The sequence below is a fragment of the Elephas maximus genome, chromosome 6 (assembly GCF_024166365.1).
Source record: "Elephas maximus indicus isolate mEleMax1 chromosome 6, mEleMax1 primary haplotype, whole genome shotgun sequence".
In the NCBI taxonomy this organism is placed as follows: domain Eukaryota; kingdom Metazoa; phylum Chordata; class Mammalia; order Proboscidea; family Elephantidae; genus Elephas; species Elephas maximus.
This window is the reverse complement of record NC_064824.1, coordinates 114,076,807-114,101,267: the sequence shown is the minus strand read 5'-3', so window position 1 is coordinate 114,101,267 and position 24,461 is coordinate 114,076,807. Positions and strand designations below refer to the sequence as shown.

Sequence of the window (24,461 nt, the reverse complement as noted above, 5' to 3'; positions counted from 1 at the left end):
GCTCTTATTGTTCTAGCTTTAGCCACTGGGAGCTCTTTCAGTTGGCTGCTGTGTCCCTTTGACATGTCCCAATTTTTTTTTTTTTTTTAATACTTTCTTACTTTCTGGCGCTACCAGATGCTCCAAACTTATCATCTATTTTCTCTGCCCCACCCTTAGAGTCCAAGGAGCCCTGGTTGTTTTTATTGGAGAATGGTATTAGAAACCAAGATACGGGTGCTGGGTGTGCTCTTTGCTACTTGAGTGTTGTTGCTTTTAGGCCCTCTCAGTGATGGAGCAAGTGAACATGCTTGTGTATACTAACTGGTATACGTACGTGTATCTATAATTATTTCTATGTATTTTTCTGTATCTATATTCAGTTAAATATGAGATCATATTCATATCTCAACTCTAATTCAATAAAATATGGGTCATTCTAGACTTCCTTCCTTGCTTGTCTGTAAATTAATTCCCACTCTATAGTAAGAAACCTAGCTTCCATCATCCACTATCCATTTACTTAATTGTTCAATTCCAGCACGCATGTATGGTGGCTTCAGAATTGTTAAACCCTACCGCTGTGGGAAACAACTTTAGCAACTAGAGTACAATGACTATGTACAGTTGTTGTTGTTATTTTTTAATTTACTTTAATCTTACAGTTTCCACTTATTTCCAAAGTTATTTAGGTCAGCACTTTTCTCCCCATCTACTTCAGTGAGGTCATTTCATACATTTGTAATACCCTTTGTCATAGTCTGCATTCCATCCTGGGATCCCCTGACCTCCTAAATGATTTTTTTTTTTTTTTTAATTTTCATACATTAAGATTCATTCTTTGTGATGTAAGTTTCTAAGGGTTCTGACAAATGCATGGTGTCTTTTAGCCACCATTACAGCATCATACAGAAGACTTTCATTGCTCTAAAAAAAAGAAATTTCCTTGTGCTTCACCTATTGAAAGGTCCTGGTTATCCAAATCCCTAACCCAGCGGCTAAAACAACCATTAATCTGTTTATTGTCTCTACGGTGTTGCTTTTTTCGGAATGTCATCTAAATGGAATCATACAGTTTGCTGACTTTTCACACTGGCCTCTTTCACTTAGCAATATACATTTAAAACTCATTCATCTTTTTGCATGGCTTGATAACTCATTCCTTTTTTACCAGTGACTAGTATTCCATTGTATGGCGGTATCACAATTTGTTGACATATATTTTCAAATCAGTTGGATTAAAAACTTAGGAACATGATTGAGGGAGCAAAATGAGGCAGTCTGATTTTGTAAAGATTTATAGCCTAGGAAACTCTACAGGGCAGACTACTCTGTCCTACAGGCTCGTTATGAGTTAGAATGAACTCAGCTGCTGTGCGTTTGATCTTCTAGGAGGCCTGCCCAATAGTCATCCTATCTCAGTTGGTGGCTCAGAGTGAAGGTGCTTAATGAAGAAATCTGAATGGTATGTGTGGACAAGGGGAGGCTCTTGAAACTATATTTGCCCTGATATGGAGTTTTTTCTGTTTTTGGGCACCTGGGGGAACTGAGTGGCCCCTTTATGCTGCCGTTTGCCTTCCCTCTTTCTCAAGCTGGGCTAGTGTCCCTCCTCTGCATTCCCATGACATTCTATCTGAGCAACTACTTCTTTTTTTTTTTTTTTAATTGTATTTTAGATGAAGGTTTACAGAGTAACTAGTTTCTCATTAAACAATTAATACACATATTGTTTTCTGACGCTGGTTGGTGTCTTAGTCATCTAGTGCTGCTATAACAGAAATACCACAAGTGGGTGGCTTTAACAAAGAGAGATTTATTCTCTCACAGTCTAGTAGGCTAAAAGTCCAAATTCAGGGTGCCAGCTCGAGGGGAAGGCTTTCTCTCTGTGTCAGCTCTGGAGGAAGGTCCTTGTCATCAATCTTCCTCTGGACTAGGAGCTCTTTAGTGTAGGAACCCCAGATCCAAAGATGTACTATGCTCCCAGTGCTTCTTTCTTGGTGATATGAGATCCCTCTGTCTCTCTGCTCATTTCTCTCTTTTATATCTCAAAAGGGATTGGCTCAAGACACAATCCAATCTTGTAGATTGAGTCCTGCCTCATTAACATAACTCATCATCAACATGGTAGATATAGGATTTACAACACATAGGAAAATCACATCAGATGACAAGTGGTGGACAATCACACAATACTGGGAATCATGGCCTAGCCAAATTGATACACATATTTTTGGGGAGCACAATTCAATCCATGACAGTTGCCAACCCCATGACATGTCAATACTCTTCCCTTCTCAACCTTGGGTTCCCCATTACCAGCTTTCCTGTCCCCTTCTGCCTTCTCGTCCTTGCCGCTGGGCTGGTGTGTCTATTTAGTCTCTTTTTATTTTATGGGGCTCTCTAATCTTTGGCTGAAGGGTCAACCTCAGTAGTGATTTCATTATGGAGCTAACAGGGTGTCCAGCGGCCATACACTTGGGGTTTCTCCAGTCTCTGTCAGACTGGTAAGTCTGGTCTTATCTTTTTCTTTTTCTTTTTTTTTGTTAGCACCTACTTTTTAATGTTTCTGCCCTTCTATGAGATTTTGAGTATCTTAAACTGAGCTACCCGAAAGTCTTATTTTCTTCTTTTAAAAATAGAGTAAACAGATTTTTTTTTTTTTTTTAATTCCACAACATTCCCCAGGAACTGTTATAAAACAGGCTTGGGAATCTCTCTCCTGGAGTGGAAGACTCATTAAGTTTCTGCTTTGTTTTATGCACCCGGTGTAGTCTATAATCTCTACTTTGGGCAGCATTTACCTAGACTTTGAGTAGCAGAAAAAGAAGGCTGTAGCAAGAATTGGACTCACTAGCCTAGCATTTATTTTAGCTTCTTAGATTTGGTTTCGTGCTGCCAGATGCTGCTTCTAACCTTTGGCCTACGGTAGTATTGACAAATATGGAGGCCGTTAGTCAAAGGAACGCTGTCTCCGTGAGAATGCGTTGCCACACATTTAACTCAGAGCCATGTCAGTTGAAGCAGATCGTGTGCTCTAGCAAGTACCTTTATCTTGGGGAGAATAAACGAGTCATGGCTTTACAAGCCTTTTAGGGAAAGCTACTGCCGTGCTGTATGCTCTCCGAGCTTGGGAATGCACAGCGGTGCTGGATGCCAAGAATAGAAACAGGCAGAACAACGTGTTCAGCATTTAGGAAATACAGCTGCATCTAGCAAATGCGTACGACAGAACTGACTCTATGGCCAAAGAAATTTCCTTTGCACAATTACCCACTTATTTAATGCTGGGCTGGAAGTCCTAACACACCACTCCAGCTCCACACGATTTTGAATCTGTGCTAATTGGTAGGGGTGAGGGGAGGCTTATACTGTTTTAAGTGGTGTTTCTGAGTCTTTCCCTACATTATAGATGTTTTAAGGTATAGGATCATGTCAAAACTACTCTGTAAATCCTGACAGTCCCTGCCCTCAAGGAGCTCATGTTTAGTCAAGAGGCAACTTAACAACAGTCACAATATATATAAATTCAATAATCAAATGTACAAAGTATGCTGAGCACATCTTGCGTGTATAAATATCTTCCAGGTGAAGAGCATTTCTTACATTTTCTGTTAGAAACCACATTTCCCGTGTTAAGAAAAATAAGTTGGGCTCCATTCAAATTATCAAGCCCTAATTTTTTTTTTTTTAATTAATCAGTCTCTAGTTGTTGCTGCCCTGTCGGTAGACAAGCTATAATTCTCCATTACTGAAATCTACTGACACATAGCCAAACCCAATATAATGGAATCCTAGGGGAAAGTATCACAGTTCTCTGGGTATGCAGTTGAGAAAACGTCATACTTAGAATCGATGGCATTTTTATTGCATAACATCTTGGGGAAATCACATCAGGCTGCGTATTTACTAGAAGGTATCCCACGGTAACCATGAGAATTTGCTTTGCTCTCACATAGCTGAACATAAAAAAGAATCCTGGCTTATCATATGCCTGGAAGAAGCAGGGACAACAAAAACTATTCCATCTCCTTTGCATTATTAAATTAAACACCCCCTGTGCTAACATGAGCCCTTGCAGAGCAAGAAACCTTTTATCTCGCACTAGGTCCCTTGTGTGTAGTAGATGTTCTTCATGTTTGATTTTTTCCCCCAAGCTTTAGTGGAATGTGTTTCTCTCACGTTTAGGGTAGTGTGGCTCAAACCCACCCAGCTGTGCCACGGAAGAAAGATCCGGTGATCTGCTTCCATAAAGATTAAAAAAAAAATAGATTACAGCCAAGAAAACCCTACGGAGCTGAGTTCTACTCTGTAACACATGAGGTCGCCATGAGTCAGAATTGACTTGACAGTGATGGTTTTCTTTTGGTCCCTGCCTTAAGGAGCCTTGGTGGCCCTGTGGTTAAAGTGCTCAGCTGCTAACCAAAAGTTCAGTGGGGTTTGAACCCCATTGCTCCCTGAGAGAAAGATGTGGCAATATGCTTTCATAAAGATTTCAGCCTTGGAAACCCTATAGAGCAGTTCTACTCTGTCCTATAGTGTTGCTATGAGCCGGGAATTGACATGACAGCAATGGGTTTTGGGGTCCTTGCTTTTATGATGACGTAAAAGATACTTCAATGGCTGATTTGATTTCTTCACTCCTATAATGGGTTCTACCCACCCATGCCTCCTAGACATTGGGTGAGGATTCATCAAATACTGGGGGCTTTTGAGTTTACCGAGCTGAGGCTCCAGAATACTACAGTGTGCAGTCACTCTTCCCCCCAGACATGTTGGTTATCTCTTTCTATGCACCAATGTGCCTGGGCCGGGGTCATTTGTAACTGAAGGAGGGAGGATATATTTTGGAGGCACAGGCTGAGAACAGTGAGGAAGCAGAGGTTGGGGAGAAGGGTGGAGCATCTTCTCTCTTTCCTGCAACTCATACTGAGTTGGTGCCCTGGGAGTTAAGATCTCTGGCAACCAAAAGCTGATGCACCACTTTAATCAGGTATTTTATGCATGTGGGCCAGGTGGCAGCCAACAACACTTGGAGGACTTCTGGAGGCTCTGAGCAGTGCTGCTCTGGGGCACAAGTGACAAAGTGAGAGACAGAACTGGGCACAGGCCACAATTCTCTCTACTTGGAGGGACACGTCAAAGGTCTTCTCTAGCACCCTGAGGACTGGCTGCCAAGAAATCCTGGAAACACTGGTCCTTTCTGAGTGAGCACCTCAGAGAGGCAGTGGTGAGGAGCCTCGTGGTTAGTGGACAAATGAGGACTGAAGCATGGGCAGCCTGGGTGGTCACAATTGTAACTGATGGATTGGTTTGTGGGCCCACATGAGACCCTTGTGGGGACCTTTGAGGAATAACCATGGTTACTTTGAAAGGCTGTTTAATCTATTCCTTCTGCACTGGAATTTATGTACTTTCTCCAGATTCTAAGTGTTTGCTCAACAAAATTTTGAACATTATGTAGGCTAAATAAAATATATCCACAGACCAAATTTGATCTGTAAAACTACCGTTTCATGACCTCTCCACATATCATCAGATTATCCCAGAATTTCCAGTTTTTTGAATAATTAAATATTGAGATGCATCCTAAAAGCACCACAAAATCCTTTGTCAGACCATGAGGCAGTAACTGCTAACTGGCACCCAGTGTCTAGTCTTCTTCTCTCTTTGGTATCAAAACCAAGATTTTTTGTTGTGGTGGTGGTGGTGGCAATGACTCTAACTAAAAAACTAAGTTTTCTAATATCCCTTATTGCCAGAAGTAGACATGTGACTATGCATTGGTCAATGAAATATGAGTAAAATTGTCATGTGGAAGTCCTGAGAAGGTATCTTAAAATGGAGCTGGCTCAACAGGGAGATGGGCCTTTTGTTCTTCTCCTCTTCCTCTTTCCCAAAGCCGTGACTGCAGACAAGATGGCTGAAACTGGTGCAGCCCTCCTGCATCATTAAATAACCTTGAGGACAGAAGCCATGTACCGGATGGTAGAGCAGAAAGATAGAAGGAATCTATCTTTAATAATGCCAAGCCTCCAGATCAGCCCTATCTCCAAAATTCTATTACTTAAGAGAAAAAATTATCTTGTTTAAATGATTGCTTTCCTGAGGTTTTGCTATATGCAACCACCTAATCCTTGTAAAAGGAACCCTGGTGACCCAGTGGTTAAGTGCTCAGCTACTAATTTAAAGGTCGATAGTTCGAACTTACCAGCTGCTCTGTGGAAGAAAAGACCTGGCAATCTGTTCCCATAAAGATTTCAGCCTGGGAAACCCTATAGGGCAGCTCTAATCTGTCCTATATGGTCACTATGAGTCAAATTGACTTGACAGCACAAAACAACAACGATTTTTACAAAAGGGGCCCTGGTGGTGTAATGGTTAAGCACATAGCTGCTAAATGAAGGAATGGTGGTTTGAATCCACAAGCCACTCAGTGGGAGAAAGACCTGGTGATGTGCTTCCATAAAGAGTACAGCCTAGGAAACCCAATGGGAGCAGTTCTACTCTGTCACATGAGGTTGCTATGAGTCAAAACTGACTCAACAACAACTAACAATAACAACAATCCTTGCAAACCATATCTGTGACTTGGGCTTGGAAAGTATGGCTGCCTTCAAATAGCTTATAATTTAGTCAAAAGGTTATTATGTATGTATTTATACATACAGGAAGTTAAATAATAAAAATAGCGTTTAAATAGTAACTCAAGACAACAACGTAAGAGACTTCATCTGACTGTGGATAGTTAATTGTCAGATAAATAGGGGAATACCATAAAGGGTATAAGATTTCCATCTTTGGCTGAGATGGTCAGAGCAGGCTTTTCCAGCAAGTGGAATTTAAGCTTCACAGGTAAAAAATAGAGATTTATGAGTGAGGGGAATGGTATGAGTAAAAGTGTGAGTAGAGCAGCAAGTATGTTTGTGAAACAGTAAGTAAACTCTCTTGGCTTGAAGGGAATACAATCATTGTACTAGGTTGAATAGTCCCCCTCCCCTGCCCCATTCACATCTACCCGGAATATGAATGTGACCTTATTTGGAAATAGGGTTTTTACAGATATAATAAAATTAAAATGAGGTCATACTGGATTAGAATGGGCTCTAATTCAATGACTGGTATTCTAATAAGAGGGATATTTAGCCAAAGCGACATACAGTGAAGATAATGTCATATGAAGATGGAAGCAGATATTGGAGTGATATGTCTACAAGCCAAGGAATGCCAAAGATTGCCAGAAACCACCAGAAGCTAGGGCAGAGGTAGGAAAGACATTCTTCTTCAGAACTTTCAGAAGGAACCAACTCTGCCAACCCCTTGATTCTGGACTTCTAGCCTACAGAGCTGTGAGAGAATAAATTTCTGTTGTTTTAAGCTATTCAGTTTATGGTAATTTGTCATGGAACCCTCAGAAACTAATATAGTCATGTTCTTATATTCATGCTAGAGGGCATTGTTTTATAGACACCCAACATGCCCTCTCTCAGCTTTCATCTCCTCAGATTGAAAAGTTTCAGTCTATTCCTAATTTGCTTTCATAGGGTGTTACAGATTGAATCACATCCCCCCAAAATACGTGTTGTAAACCCTAACCCCTATGCCTGTGGCTATAATTCCATTTGGGAATGGTTTTCTTTGTTTTGTTAGTGACAATACCAGTTTAGGGTATGTCTTAAATCAATCTCTTTTGAGATACAAAAGAAATTAAACAAGCAAGGAAGTAAGCAGAAATGGGGGAAGACAGGTGCTATGCCACATGAAGATCATCAAGGAACAAGGACTTTCCCCAAAAGCAGACAGAGAAAGAAAACCTTCCCCTAGAACTGACGCCCTGAATTCGGATTTCTAGCCTCTTAAATTGTGAACTAGGAAGAAGGACCCAGCAGTCTACTTTTGAAAAGAATTAGCCAGTAAAAACCTTATGAATAGCAGCGGAACGTTGTCTGATATAGTACCAGAAGATGAGCACCTCAGGTTGGAAGGCACTCAGAATATGACTGGGGAAGAGCTTTCTCCTCAAAGTAGATTCAACCTTAATGAAGTGGATGGAGTAAAGCTTTCGGGACCTTCATTTGCTGACGTGGCACGATTCAAAATGAGAAGGAACAGCTACAAACATCCATTAATAATCAGAACCTGGAATGTACAAAGTATGAATTTAGGAAAATTGGAAATCCTCAAAAATGAAATGGAACCTGTAAACATCAATATCCTAGGCATTAGTAGGCTGAAATGGACTGGTATTGGTACTATGCAGGGAATGACAATTTGAAGAGGAATGTCATTGCGTTCTTCGTCAAAAAGAGCATTTCAAGATCTATCCTGAAGTACAACACTGTCCGTGATAAGATAATATCCCTGTGCCTACAAGGAAGACCAGTTAATACGACTATTATTCAAATTTACACACCAACCACTAAGGCTGGAGATGAAGAAACTGAAGATTTTTACCAACTTCTGCAGTTTGGAATTGGTCAAACATGCAAACAGGATGCACTGATAATTACTGGAGACTGGAATTTTTGAAAGTCGGAAACAAAGAAGAAGGATCAGTAGTTGGAAAATATGACTTAGGTGATAGAAATGATGCTGGAGATCCCATGATAAAAATTTTGCAACCAATGACTTCATTGCAGATACCTTTTTTCACCAACATAAACAGTGACTGTACACGTGGACCTCTCTAGATAGAATACACAGGAATCAAATCAACTACATATGTGGAAGAAGACGATGGACAAGCTCAATATCATTAGTCAGAACAAGACCAAGGGCCAACTGTGGAACTGACCATTAGCTGTTCATAGGCAAGTTCAGGTTGAAACTGGAGAAAATTAGAACAAATACATGAGAGCCAATGTACAACCATGAGTATATCTCACCTGAATATAGAGACCATCTCAAGAATAGATCTGAGGCATTGAACACTTATGACCGGAGACCAGATAAGTTGTGGAATGACATCAAGGACATCACACATGAAGAAAGTAAGAGATCATTAAAAAGACAGGAAAGAAAGAAAAGACTAAAATGGATGTCAGAAGAGACTCTGAAATTTACTCTTGAATGTCGGGTAGCTAAAACAAAAGGAAGAAATGAAGTAAAAAAGATGAACAGAAGATTTCAAAGAGTGGCTCAAGAAGACAAAGTAAAGTATTATAATGACATATGCCAAGAGCTGAAGATAGAAAACCAAAAGGGAAGAACATGCTCGGCATTTCTCAAGCTGAAAGAACAGAAGAAAAAATTCAGGCCTCGAGTTGCAATTGAAGGATTCTATAGGGAAAATATTAAATGATGCAGAAAGCATCAAAAGAAGAAGGAAGGAATACACAGAGTCACTATACCAAAAAGAATTGGTCAATGTTCAACCATTTCAGGAGGTAGCATATTATCTAGAACGAATGGTAGTGAAGGAAGAGGTCTAACCTGCACTGAAGGCATTGGCAAAAAACAAGGCTCCAGGAATTGATAGACTGCCAATTGAGATGTTTCAACAAATGGATGCATTGCTGGAAGTACTCTTGTCTATGCCAAGAAATTTGGAAGACAGCTACCTGGCTAACTGACTGGAAGAGATCCATATTTATGCCTATTCCCAAGAAAGGTGACCCAAATGAATGTGGAAATTATCGAACAATAGCATTAATATCACACACAAGCAAAAGCTTGCTGAAGATCATTCAAAAGCAGGTGCAGCAGTATATCAGCAGGGAACTGCCAGAAATTCAAACCAGATTCAGAAGAGAACGTGGAACCAGGGATATCATTGCTGATGTCAGAGGGATCCTGGCTGAAAGCAGAGAATATTTGAAAGAAGTTTACCTGTGTTTTATTGACTATGCAAAGGCATTCAACTGTGTGGATCATAACAAATTATGGATACCATTGCGAAGAATGGGAATTCCAGAACACTTAATTGTGCTTATGAGGAACCTGTACATTGATCAAGAAACAGTCTTTCGAACAGAACAAGGGAATAAATACTGCATGGTGTAAAGTCAGGAAAGGTGTGCATCCAGGTTGCAACATTTCACCATACTTATTTAATCTGTATGCTGAACAAATAATCAGAGAAGCTGGACTATATGAAGAAGAATGGGACATCAGGATTGGAGGAAGGCTCATTAACAACCTGCATTATGCAGATGACACAACCTTGCTTGCTGAAAGTGAAGAGGACTGAAAGCACTTACTGATGAAGATCAAAGACCACAGCCTTTAGTACACCTGAATTGCCCCTGAATTGCCCCTCAACATAAAACAAAAATCCTCACAACCGGACCAATAAATAACATCATGAGAAACAGAGAAAAGATTGAAGTTGTCAAGGATTTCATTTTACTTGGATCAAAAATCAACACCCATAGAAGCAGCTGTCAAGAAATCAAATGACGCATTGCATTGGGCAAATCTACTGTAAAAGCCATCTTTAAAGTGTTGAAAAGCAAAGATGTCACCCTGAAGACTAAGGTGTGCCTGACCCGAGCCATGGTGTTTTTAGTCACCTCATATGCATGTGAAAGCTGGATGATAAATAAGGAAGGCCAGAGAAGAATTGATGCCTTTGAATTGTGGTGTTGGAGAAGAATATTGAATATACCATGGACTGCCAAGAGAAGGAACAAGGCCATCTTGGAATAAGTATGATCAGAGTGCTCCTTAGAAGGAGACGGTGAGACTACATCTCACATACTTTGGTCATGTTATCAGGAGGAATCAGTCCCTGGAGAAGGAAATCATGCTTGGTAAAGTAGAGGGTCAGGAAAAAGAGGAAGACCCTCAACAGGATGGACTGACACAGTGGCTGCAACAATGGGCTCAAGCATAACAATGATTGTGGGGATAGCACAGGACCCGGAAGTGTCCGTTCTGTTGTACATAGGGTCGCTATGGGTCGGAACTGACTAGATGGCACCTAACAACAACAACAAAACTGTGAGAAGATAAATTTCTGTTCGGTAAAGCCACCCACTTGTGGTATTTGAATCCAGCAGCCACTCCTTGGAAACACTATAGGGCAGTTCTACTCTGTCCTATAGGGTCACTATGAGTCGGAATCGACTTGAAGGCAGTGGGTTTAGATAACTAAGACATAGGGCATCTCCTGCTCCCAGCCCTTCCCTGGTCCTTCCCCAGCTCCACTCCTCTCTCATCAGGCATGGCAACCAGAGTGGTACATGGCACTCCTGGTGAGGAAGTCTTTTGGTTTGGAACGAGAATAAGCCTTCTTCTTTACTGTTTTCAGTAGCCTTCCTGACACCATCCAGCATTTGCTGAACCTCGTTGGGTATAACGTGAGCTCACATCCATCTCATATGGAAAGGATCACTATTCTATGGAAGAAATGGAGACACTGATCATGGGCTCAGCTCTTGGCTTCCCTACAGACCGTGATTCATGAGCATGCCATGACAGTTCTGCACCCTCCTCTGACCATGCTGCTCTATCTGGCCAAGCTGCATAACACGCTGTACACAGAGCGGGAGCCGTGAGATGGCCTGAAACCTTGCCATGCTGAGTTCATTAGCAAATGGCTTTAAATTCCTAAAGGAAGCTTCTTTGTTGTTGCCTGGAAAAGTGGTTCTGTGCTTCATAGTTCTCACTTTCAGGAGCTGTGCTCATAACAGACAAAAATGGGGAGGAGTTTCATTAACATTCGCAGCAGCTTTTACAAGGCAACAACTGGAAACTGTGCCTCTGACAATTACCTTTTTCTAGCAGCGTGGAGATGCAGGCTAACAGAGAGCAGCATGGCTGACGTTTGCAGCTGGCCTAACGGCATCTTTTAGCTTTTCCCCTCCCTGGCGGCTCACTCATCAGAGGGGACAGTTCACATGTGCCATGCTGACAAGGCATTTCACTCATGGAGCTAATTAAAATCCTTCAGAGGCTCAACAGGACAGGCCCTTTAGACTCATAAATCAGAAACCACTAGCAAATGCCATTCCTTTTTTGAGTGCCTTCTCTTTTTTAACATATTGATTTACTTTTGTTATTCCTACTCCAAAAAACAAACCATAAAAATACTGAGGAGAGTGACTGGTGCCCTGGCTTCAATGCCTTTTAGGCTTTCTGAACCAGCAAGCCAACAGTCAGGAAAACTGGTGGGGTGGGGTGGGGGGGACCTCACCCTCGCCTTTCAGGGCACCAACATCAGAGGAAACTAAGATTGCTGAAAATCAGACAGCCACCTATCGCCCACAGACAGACGAGTCACTCCAGGGCTGGATTGAGACAGACTCAGAGTTACCTGGAGAATACAAACAAATAACCTGGCCAAAGTCCAGACACCCCAGTGACCAAACAAAAGGAAATTCCAGTGAGGAGGAGGAGAAATCAGACAGAGCTCTGGCAGCGCCCAGCCCCCATGAAAAATGACTGTGGAGAATCCCCATTAAGGATATTCGAAACCACAGTTCTTATCTTCCCCTCCTTCCCCTTTTCTCAGCTGGGAACCAGCAGACTATCTCCTTGCTCCAACCTTAGCCCGCTTGCCAGAGGCAAACTGTGCTCACTTGGGTCAAATCTGGTCAGGATGGAGGGATTAAGTTACTGCTCCCAGTTGATGAGAAAACAGCAGCTTCAAAGCCGCTTAGCTTGCCAGTTCTCTCAAACAGAACCACACCCAGGCAAAATAATTCTTAAATTTGCTCTATGGAATGAGAGCACCTGAAAAAATGGAATTTTTTTTTTTTTTTTTTACTTTAAAGCTCCCATATCAAGTTCAAATAATACAGATCATTAGCAGCCTGGAAGAATGCCTTGCAAGATTTTGAGGAAAGATTGACAGAAAGAAAATAGCTGAATATTTTTTCATTAATTCGTAGCCATAACAGTCCTATCCTTTGGAGCTTTCTTTTCACAGCCATGTAATGCCTGATTTTGCAAACACTAATTTCCTGTTACTATTTCTGTTCCTTGTGGGATTTATTAAAGGGAAGAAGAGTATAATTTTCTAGTTATTGTGTGGCTGCCAGATAAAGCATCTAAAAATCGAAATGAAAAGTTTGCTTAGATTTACTACGCCTCCGTGGACGCAGACACCTAAATTTTAAAATGTAATGGTTGAAAAAAAGCCAAGGCATATCAGTTATATTCATGGGAATGTATATTAAATTCCAAAAAGATTTTAATGAATAAGTAGAATCCTTGCGTGGTATAAGGAGACCATGTCAGGTGCCTTGGATGCAAACATCACTAATAGAGAGATTCCTTCTAAGAGACAAATATCAAGATTAAGAGAAGAAGAATCCCTCCTCTAATATCAGTCAGGGTCCCATGAGGAAAACCTAAATCTCACTAAGTATTTCAACAGAGTGGGTTTAATTTAGGAAATTGGCCCTCCAGGTACCAGAGGGTCAAAAGAGCAAAAAGAGGTTCAGAAGTAAAAATCTGAAAGCAATAACAACAGAGAGCAGCTCCCCACTGCTCCTGCTATTTCCCTCAGGTCAGTCCCGACCCTAGAGGACAGAATAGAAGTGCCCCATAGGATTTCCAAGGAGTGCCTGGTGGATTTGAACTACCGACTTTTTGGTTAGCAGCCCTAGTGCTTAACCACTGAGCCACCAGGGCTCCAACGTCTCACTACTCCTGGGGACATGTAACACAGAGGAAGAAGCTGGGATTAGCAGAACCTAGGGAGGGTCCTCAGTGGGGCCTCTCAGGCCTCTGAGAGTTGGCTCCTCTAAGGGGGCGTGTGGCTGACTCTGGAAGTCCTAAAAGAGAAGACGCTGGGGCTGGAGCCAACTGCTGCTGGTAGGACGAATTGCCAGTCCTGTGGTAACACTGATAGGACTGGCCATAAAGAGAATGGAAGCCACTTTCCCCTTCCTCTGTCCTCCCATTCTCCTCTAACTGCTCCCAGTCAGCAGGACCTAACAGAAAGCCAGCCAGTACAGGAGTCTGGAAAACACAGCAGAATCCCAGTCCCGTTATAGAAATCCCAGGATCCAAAAAACAAGCCAGTTGCCATCCAGTCAGTTCTGACACGTGGTGACTTCGTGTGTTGCCATCCAGTCAGTTCTGACACGTGGTGACTTCGCGTGTTGCCATCCAGTCAGTTCTGACACATGGTGACTTCGTGTGTTTCAGAATATAACCGTGCTCCACAGGGTTTTTGATGGCTGAGATACTTTTGGAAGTAGATCACGAGGCCTTTCTTCTGAGGCACCTCTGGGTGGATTCGAACCACCAAACTTGTGGTTGTAGCTGAGTGCATAACCATTTGAAAGGGTGAATGGAGCCAAGAGGCAATAGGTAAACAACCAGCATAGTTCCTTACCTGAAAAAAGGGAGCCACTGAATTTACGACGAAAGAAATTGGGAATTGATTTTAGAGCTTAGACCGGAGCCCTGGTGGCACAGTGGTTAAGAGCTTGGCTGCTAACCAAAAGGTCAGCAGTTCAAATCCACCAGCTGCCCCTTGGAAACCCTATGGGGCAGTTCTACTATGTCCTATAGGATTGCTACGAGTTGGAAATGACTTGACGGCAATGGGTTTAGAATTTGGTCTGTCCCAGGACTTTGTTTCCTAGGCAGGAGTGTAGAAGATAAAGACAGAAAATGCAAACAGAAGCAAGAAACTTAAGTAAAGATATTTGTGGCTGACTACTTGAAGATCAGAGCCCTGGTGGCTCAGTGGTTAAGAGCTTGGCTGCTAACCAAAAGGTCAGCAGTTTGAATTCTCCAGCCTCCTCTTGGAAACCATGTGGGGCAATTCTACTCTGTCCTCTAGGATCAGAATGAGTCAGAATCTCTTGATGGCAACTGGTTTCGGTTTTTTTTTTTTTTTTTTTTTGGTTTTTACTCAAAGATCAAGTGCCCCTCCCAATGTCATAGCACTACATTGCCCCTGTCCCGCCCTGCTCCATCAACTTAGATATACCCCAAGAAAGACGGAGTTGGCCTCGAATTGACTGAGGTTAAATTTTGGTTTCCAAGACATGCTACATGTCCATTAAGGGTCAGCAGGGCTACTTTGTTCATTGTAGTCTGTCAAGGATCGGATTTGATGTCAGTCATGAGCCAGGAAGAAAGAACCGGGGAGAGTTATGTGCTGGTTCATAATCTGCTTCCCAGAACCCAGAAGCCTCACAGACCAGATCCAGACACATTCTGTTTGCCAGTGCAAGTGCACGTCCAAGCCCAACTTCAGAGGGCGTGGAAGCACAATTCAACACGTGCTGTAGCGGAGAACGAGAAAGCTTTCGTGGAATTGATCATGCTGTGTTGATATCCAGTTCCAGTAACTATGAGATTTGCGTTTGTCCATTTGTACCTGTGTATTTATTTATTTATTTATTTTGCCAGGACAAGTTGCTGTTGAGTCAGTTCTGACTCATGGCGACCCCATGTGTGTCAGAGTAGAACAGCTCTGTAGAGTTTTCAATGAGTGGTTTTTTGGAAGTAGGTCATCAAGCCTTTCTTGGGAGGCGCCTCTGATAGGACTTGAACCTCCAACATTTGTTTATCGCCTGGACACTTTAACTCTTTGTACCACCCAGGGACTCCCTCCTAAAATATGTTTTTGGGTGTTGGTCACTTTATAAATGCTAACTGGAATGTATCTTTGCGTATGACCTCTTCCTTCTGGAATCTCAGGCATCTTGCTATCTATGGATATCTCTTAGGCTAATAACACAGGGTATTTACGACAGATTTCAAGATAGATACAAATTTTAAGTCCCCACATCATTGTTTTTCCTGGGAGTCAGGCCTCTCTCAAAGTTAAATTGTCTTTCTCTTCCTTTTTTGTTCCTTTTTTGATGAAAGAGTTTTACTATATGCATTATGTCGAAAAGGGCTACGTGGAAAATAAAGTGCCTAACCTTTTTTTTCTGTTTCTTTCGTTTCATCATCTTTATCTACCAGACTTTTTTCCCATTGCCTGTGTTTGATTGACAAAAACAGGACTTTGTATGAATCTCTGGAACAAGTTCTTCAAGGCTTTCAGCGTACCATTTCTGCCCAATTTTCAATATCAGTCATATCCTGCCTTCATAGGGCCAGATTCTGGTGCCAACAGGCAGAATAAAGAATTTGTGAAAACTGCAAATCAGAAAATGATTGGAATTAATGTTTTCTTGTCAATATGAGACAGAAAAGACCACATTCCTCTTTTTCTTCAGAAAATGCATAAGGTTTAGAACACATTATGCAGTGGAAAGCACAAATCCTGGAAACTCACTGGCTTTTTTTGTTTTCTACCCAGTCCAGTTCTTCCCTTGGCACCATGAGCTCACAACCAGGCTGCAGGCTTCAATGGGAGAGCAGAGGGAGAGAGATGGAACAAGCGGAAAATGGCTACTATTGCAGAAATGATACGTCACCATAGTGCTTGATAGAAATATTGCTTTTTTTCCTGTTTCCATAAGCATTCCTGTCTTCCCCTTTTCTGCTGAGCTCTGCCCAAATCGCAGGTTCATGAACAACGTCAATATTGTTCATGTTTTAAGCCATGAGGTTTTGGGGCAATTTGTTACACGCCTGCATTGTCCCAAGAAAAACCATTGCCGTCGAGTGAATTCCCATTCATACCAACCCCATAGGACAGAAGAGAACTGCCCCATAGGGTTTCCAAAGCTGTAGCCTCTATGGAAGCAGACTGCCACATCTTTCTCCTGTGGAGCTGGTGGGTTCCAACTGCTGACCTTTGGGTTAGCAGCCGAGCGTTCAACTATTGCGCCACCATACTGACCTTGTATTACGCATGTGTATATTTACATAATGAAGCCTTTTCAATGTTTTGTAAGGTCTTGATTTTTAAGGTTAAAAGTGAAAATCTTCATCAATGTGGGTCAAATTAGACTTTAGAAATTTCTGAAAAACAGTATGTTTAATACCACAAAGAACCGAAAAATCTGCAGCTTATTTGTCTGAGAGTGCAGAATTTTCTTGAGTATATTGTTAAGATTCAAGTTTCCATTTTTTCTTATCCTGAATTTTCACGCAGTTAAGCATTTTTTCTCCCTTTAAAGTTGATTTAAACACACAAGCTTATGTAGGTTATATGGGATTTAGTTCCACAGTAGCTCGAACCAAAAGAAACTCAAGAGGGTGATCTGTGTTAACTCTATGCATCCATGTGTGTATTTATGAAGCTGAAAATCAAGTCTGAAATTTTATGTGCCCCTTCAAAGAGAAAAATCTTCAGAGAGAAGCGTGTTCCTGCCTCTATAAATACCACACCAATAGCTTGTGCATCTAATAACAATAATAAATATTCCCCAGTCAAAGACACCGACGAGTTTGCAATTGATTTTGACCATTATTCCACACTGAATAACTGCAGGAGGCAATTTGTTCCCAGAGTGATGATGTAGACCAATATGCAAAGACAATTTGCACTTAATCTGAATAGACTATTTGACCCTACAAATGGCTGCTGACAGAGACAGTATTTTTAGGTACTGAAAGGCTAAAGTACTAAAAATAAAAGACTGATTTGTTGAGAAAGACAGGTTAGAATAAAGATAATGTTGAAATATTGTAAGTAGTCTCAAACATAGCGGAATAATAAGTGGTATATTTAAAAAAAAATTTTAATTGTTGTATGAGGAGCAAATTAACTATGAATGAAGGTAACTTAAGAATTCTGGAAAACAAGAATATAAATGGAATTCATTTTATAGAGAAAAATAAATTCCCTTTCCCAAGAAGAGGAGCCCTGGTGGCACAGTGGTTAAGTCCTCGGCTGCTAAATGAAAGGTCTGAAGTTTGAACCCACCAGCTACTCCACGGGAGAAAGATGTGGCAGTCTGCTTCGCTAAAGATTACTTGTTGCTGCCAAGTCAATTCCAACTCATAGTGACCCTGTAGGACTGAGTAGAACTGCCCCATAAGGTTTCCAACTCGCGGCTGGTAGATTTGAACTGCTGACATTTTGGTTAGCAGCCAAGCTCTTAACTGCCGCACCACCAGCCCCCCTCCCTCCCCACCCCATAAAGATTACAGCCTTGGAAACTCTATAGGGCAGTTCTACTCAGTCCTACAGGGTTGCTATGGTTCTGAATTCGGCTTGATGGCAGTGGGGTTTGATTTTGGTTTTTTCCCCAAGAAGTATTATTTCTTAAACCAATCTAAAATGATAATATGCTGAAGTGGTGGCCTAATTGCAAAAGAATTCTTTTTAGTTTATTGGAAGTCCGCTTGAAGAAGTCACTCTGAGAACTGGGGAATTCCATCATTGGTCAGATGGCTTCTTCACTCACCATTGGAGACGTGTTCAGTCTCAGGTCACTAATGATCAGCAGGATTCTTGGGTTTGGAAAGTACAATCTGGTTGGTGCTTATGGGACTAGGACCAGGGTGGAGTGATTGGGAGGCCTGGAAGGGAGCTGGTTCCCACAGGGTTCTCAGACCACATTGAACCCAGCCCCTTAGCTGCTTTGGAGTTGCTCCAGGCCCCAGAAGTAGAAATAAAGGCCCTGAATGGGTCCACTCTGCCTGCATTAGGAGGTTTGGAGCAATCGTATTAAATGTTAGCCGTCTTACACAGAACAACAAAACTATTTTTAAAACCAAAACCCAGACTTTTTTGAGCTAAAGAATGGTAAAATATACCCTTGGTAATAGAGTGAGATAAAAGTAGTTTATGTTTTCTTTCTCTTTTACTCACTTAGGCTATAAAATGCACAGATTTTAAGTGCACAGCTCAGTGGATTTTTATATATGCAAAATCTCATGAAACCAACACACAGAAGAAGATAGGGAAAATTTTCTTCCTCTCTGGAAGTTTCCTTGTGCCTCTTCCCAGTGAATATCCTCAAGGAAATCACTATTCTGACCTTCATTGCCATAGATAAGTTTTACTCATTCTTGGAAAGCAAAAGGGTATTTGAAGTGTTTAATATAAATGTTAATAGTTGCTCATCTCCTAGAAATATCGTAGATGATATATTTCTCTTTTCCCCCTCATTCATTCATTTGTTCAAAAACTTTACTTAGCACCAACTTTGTCCATCAGGCATTGAGAATAGAGTATTGAATAAGAAAGAATCAATGTCTGACCTTTGGAAAAATTAAAGTATATGGTGGAGTACACACAAATAAACAGGTAAAAATGGTACAGTGTGATAAGTGCTATAAAATGAGAAAAGTTCTAGATCTCAAGAAGAAAGGGTGCCTCATGTGGACTTGGGGGTCAGAGGTGGTTCCCCAGAGCAAGTGGCATTCAGATGGAGATGAGTAAGGGCTAACCAGACGAGAAATGAGAAATGAGGAAATACAGAAGCAGACAGAACAGCAGGAACAAATGCTCAGAGGAAAAAGAGAACTGCACATATTTGAGGACCTGAACAAGGGGAAAAAACAAAAATTCCTGTGACTACACAGGTGAACTTAGGTAGAATTTGAAGGGCTTTGTTGATCATGTCTCAGAGTTTATTCTTGACTTTAAGGGTTTTTAGCAATGGACTGTCATCATATTGGCATTTTTTTATGTTGAGGAATTCCCCTTCTATTCCTATTTTGCTGAGAGTTTTTATCATGACTGGGTGTCGAATTTTATCAAATGCCCATTCTTGTGTCAGTTGATAAGATCATGTGATTCTTGTCTTTTGTTTTATTTATTTGATAAAAAATTTGGATTACATTAATTGTTTTTCTAATGTTGAACCATCCCTGCATAACTGGTATGAATCCCACATGGTCATGGCGAATTATTTTTTTGATATGTTGTTAAATTCTATTGGCTACAATTTTGTTGAGGATTTTTGCATCTAAGTTCATGAGGGATATACATCTGTCATTTTCTTTTTTTGTGGTATCTTTAGTGGGTTTTTTTTTTACCTGGTGTTGGTATCAGGGATATGCTGGCTTCATAGAATGAGTTTGGGAGTATTCTGTCCTTTTTTGTGCTCTGAAATACCTTTAGTAGTAGTGGTGTTAACTCTTCTCTGAAAGTTTGGTAGATCTCTGCAGTGAAGCCATCTGGGCCAGGGCTTTTTTTGGGGGGTGGTGAGGGGGTAGTTTTTTGATTACCTTTTCAATCTCTTCTTTTGTTATGGGTTTATTTAGTTGTTCTACCTCTCTTTGTGTTAGTTTAGGTAGGTAGTGTGTTTCTAGGAATTCATCCATTTCTTCTAGGTTTTCAAATTTGTTAGAATACAGTTTTTCACAGTTATCTGACACGATTCTTTTAATTTCAGTTGGGTCTGTTGTAATATTGCCCCTCTTATCTCTTATTCAGGTTATTTGCTTCCTCTCCTGTTTTTCTTTTTTCGGTTTGGTCCACGGTTTATCAATTTTGTTAATTTTTCAAAGAACCAGCTTTTGGACTTGTTGATACTTTCAATTGTTTTTCAGTTTTCTATTTCATTTAATTCTGCTCTAATTTTTATTATTTGCTTTCTCCTGGTGTCTGACGGTTTCTTTTGTGGTTCTTTTTCTATTTGTTCAAGTTGTATGGATAATTCTTTGATTTTGGCCCTTTCTTCTTTTTGGATGTGTGCGTTTATTGATATAAATTGACCTCTGTGCACTGCTTTAGCTGTGTCCCAGAAGGTCTGATAGGAAGTGTTTTCATTCTCATTGGATTCTATGAATTTCTTTATTCCATCCTTCGTGCCTTCTATAACCCAGTAGTTTTTGAGCAGGGTATTGTTCAGTTTCCAAGTGTTTGATTTCTTTTCCCTGCTTTTCTATTGTTGATTTCTACTTTTATGGCCTTAGGGTCAGAGAAGATGCTTTGTAATGTTTCAGTGTTTTGGATTCTGCTGAGGCTTGCGTTATGACATAATATGTGGTCTATTCTAGAGAATGTTCCATGTGCATTAGAAAAGAAAGTATACTTGGCTGCTTTTGGGTGGAGTGTTCTGTATATGTCTATGAGGTCCAGTTGGTTGATTGTGGCCTTTAGATTTTCTGCGTCTTTATTGAGCTTCTTTCTGGGTGCTCTGTCCTTCACCGAAAGTGGTGTGTTGAAGTCTCCTACTATTATTGTGGAGCTGTCTATCTCACTTTTCAATGCTGGTAGTGTTTATTTTATGTATCTTGCAGCCCTGTCATTGGGTACATAAATATTTAATATGGTTATATCCTCCTGGTATACTGTCCCTTTAATCATTTTATAGTATCCTTTTTTTTCCTTATCCTTTGTGGTGGATTTAACTTTAAAGTCTATTTTGTCAGAAATTAATATTGGCACTCCTGCTCTTTTTTGATTGTTGTTTGCTTGATGTGTTTTTTCCCATCCTTTGAGTTTTAGTTTGTTTGTGGCTCTAAGTCTAAGGTGTGTCTCTTCTAGGCAGCATATAGATAGATTAAGTTTTTTAATCCATTCTGCCCCTTTCTGTCTCTTTATTGGTGCATTTAGTCCATTTACATTCAGCATAATTATGGATAGATATGAGCTCAGTGCTGTCATTTTGATGTCTTTTTTGTGTGTTGTTGAGTTTCTTTTTCCCAGTTAATTTTTTGTGCTGAGTAATTTATCTTTTTATATTGTGTTTTCCCCTTATTCATTGTATTTGATTTTGTTTCTGCTGAGTCTGTTTTTTTCTTGTGTTTTATTTTGATGAGTAGGATTGTTAGTCTCCTTGTGGTTACCTTAATATTTACCCCTATTTTTCTAAGTTTAAACCTACCTTTTATTTCTTTATATTGCCTTGTCTTCCTCTTCATATCCAAGATCTATGACTGCATTTCTTAGTCCCTCTTTTTTGTTTTAATGTTGCCTTCTTTTACATAATGACATCACTGTTTCCCTGTTTTGAGCATTTTTTAATCTTGGTTTATTTTTGTGATTTCCCTATCTGGGTTGACATCTGATTGCTCTGTCCAGGGTTCTAGCCTTGGGTTGATATCTGATATTATTCATTTTCTAACCAGAGAACTCCCTTTAGTATTTCTTGTAGTTGTGGTTTGGTTTTTACAAATTCCCTAAACTTCTGTTTATCTGGAAATGTCCTAATTTCGCCTTCATACTCGAAAGACAATTTTGCTGGATGATTGTTGGCTGGCAATTCTTTTCCTTCTATGCTTTATATATGTCATCCTGTTGCCTTCTTGCCTGCATGGTGTCTGCTGAGTAGTCCGAGCTTATTCTTATCGGCTCTCCTTTGTAGGTGACTTCATTTATGCCAGCTGCTCTTAAAAAAATTTCTCTTTATCTTTGGTTTTGGCAAGTTTGATTATAATATGCCTTGGTGACTTTCTTTTAACATCTACCTTATGTGGAGTTTGATGAGCATCTTGGATATCAGATATCTTCTCATCTTTCATGATATCAGAGAAGTTTTCTGTCAACAAATCTTCAACAATTCTCTCTGTATTTTCTATAATCTCTCTCTGTTCTGGTACTCCAATCCCTCGTAGGTTATTTCTCTTGATAGAGTCCTACTTGATTCTTAGGGTTTCTTCATTTTTTTTTTAATTCTTTTATCTGATTTTTCTTCAAATGTATTGGTGCCAAGTGCTTTATCTTCAGTCTCACCAATTCTGCCTTCCACTTGCTCAGTTCTGCTCCTCTGAGTTTCTATTGAGTTGTCTAATCCTGTAATTTTATTATTAATCTTCTGAATTTCTGGTTGCTGTCTGTCTATGGATTCTTGCAGCCTATTAAATTTTTCATTATGTTCTTGAATAACCTTTTTAATTTCTTCAACTGCTTTATCTGTGTGTTCCTTGGCTTGTTCTGTGTATTGCCTGATCTAGTTCCTGATGTCTTGAAGAGTTCTGTATATTAATCTTTTGTATTCTGCATCTGGTAGTTTCAGGAAGGCACCTTCATCCAGAAGATCCCTTGATTCTTTGTTTTGAGAACTTGTTGAAGTGATCATGGTCTGCTTCTTTATGTGATATTGACTGTTATCTCTGAGCCATCTATAAGTTATTGTATTAGTTTATTTTATGTTTGCTTACTGTATCCTGGCTTCTTGCTTTTTTTTTTGTTTTGATATGCCCAATAGGTAGCTTGAATGAGCTAGCTCGATTATTTTCACCTTTGAAGGTCGAACGTCCTGTCACCAGATGGCTAAAGCTATTATCAGGTATATCAGCCTAGCTGTCCATTCATTTTTCTTGTATGGATTCAGATCAGGTGTCCAGGTAGCTGGTCACCAAGTGTGTGGTTCAGGCTCTGTCCTACAGTCTTAGAGGGGCATGAGTGTTTGGTGTAGGTACCCGTATCTGGTTGCAGGAGGGGGTCACTCTCTGAACTAGACGGGGGCTAAGAACTGTCCCCCAAGTGTCTCTGAGGAAAGTGCATCCCTCTTCCCGAGAGTGTACAGGTGGGTGGGTTCTGCAGATAGACCATGGGCACCCAATACTTTTGGTTGTAAGGACTGGAAGGTACCAGTTTTCCTTGTACCCCTGTCGTGGGTGACTGGGTGATCTGAGTGGAGTCACCAGTCCTTTGGCCCCTGACGTGGGTAGGTAAGGACCCTGTTTAACAGGCAAAGGTATGTCAAACATCAAACACCCACCTCTTCACCACATAGCTGAAACAGTTGTTGTCTCCCAACAAGGGCCTAGTCTCTTGAAATAGGCCCACACAGGTCCATGCAGTGGGGAAAGGCATTCAAAGTCCATGGATGGTTTGTGCCTGGACAGCAGCTGCTTCTGTCCTGAGCATTGCAGGTTAGTGAAGCTGGCAGATTATCTTTTCCCCCAGTTGTGAATTTATTCCTTCTCCAAGGCTGGGAGAATCTCTCAGAGTGCTCAGCAGAGCCTATCTCAGCCCAGGAAAATCAACAGCTAGTGAAGCTGGCTTGGGGCCTGGGGGCATGGTAAAATATACACAAGCACTTAGTTTTTGCCGAAAGCGTCTTTCTTCTGTGGTTCCAGAGGTGTGTGTAGGCTTTGCAGCTGGCTGTTTCTCCCTGAGGAAATCGTGGCTGAGCACTACCACTAGTCCTCGGCAGTCACTCCTGGGAATGGTGTCTGAGGGTTCCCAGCAACTGAGATCCTGCAACTCCTTTCTGCTGAACTGTCTCCCTTCCCCTGCTGCTCAGTCCATTTTCTAACTTTGCATTTTAAATTCAGGGCTTCTAGCTTGTCATAAATGTAATAATTGCACTTGTTTTTTTCAGGTCTTTGTTGTAAGAGGGATCACTGGAAGCGTCTGACCACTCCGCCATCTTGGCCCTGCCTCCTGATTAACTGGCATTTGTTTTAAAGAAGTACATATTAGAGAAGATAACCACATGGGGCAAAAAAAAGGTTTGAAAAACAAATTTCCTTTAAAGCCTTTGTTTAGTATTAAAAAACTGAGTAGCACCCCTCCCACCAAGCACTATCTTTATACATTATTATTTGAGCACAAGTGGCAAGAAAGTGTGCAATGAAATATACCAAAGAAATAAGCCGTGCCTAATGGAGCAGTGGTTAATAGCTTAGCTGCTAACCAAAAGATCGACAGTTTGAATCTACCGGCCACACCTAGGAAACCCTGTGGAGCAGTTCTACTCTGTCTTATCGGGTTGCTATGAGTCAGAATTGAATTGACAGCAATGGGTATCAAATATAAAGTAATGTTTGGA

The 24,461-nt window shown here is 40.9% G+C and overlaps 1 long non-coding RNA gene across 1 annotated transcript in view; it reads left to right on the top strand.

The window, feature by feature from the left end:
- Positions 1–24,102, top strand: part of LOC126078063 (uncharacterized) — a 201,151-nt gene extending 177,049 nt beyond the window's left edge. The window contains exon 3 of the long non-coding RNA XR_007517950.1: positions 24,012–24,102. This is a non-coding gene — a long non-coding RNA (uncharacterized LOC126078063). The remainder of the gene's footprint in view (positions 1–24,011) is intronic.
- The last annotated feature ends 359 nt before the right edge of the window (positions 24,103–24,461 follow it).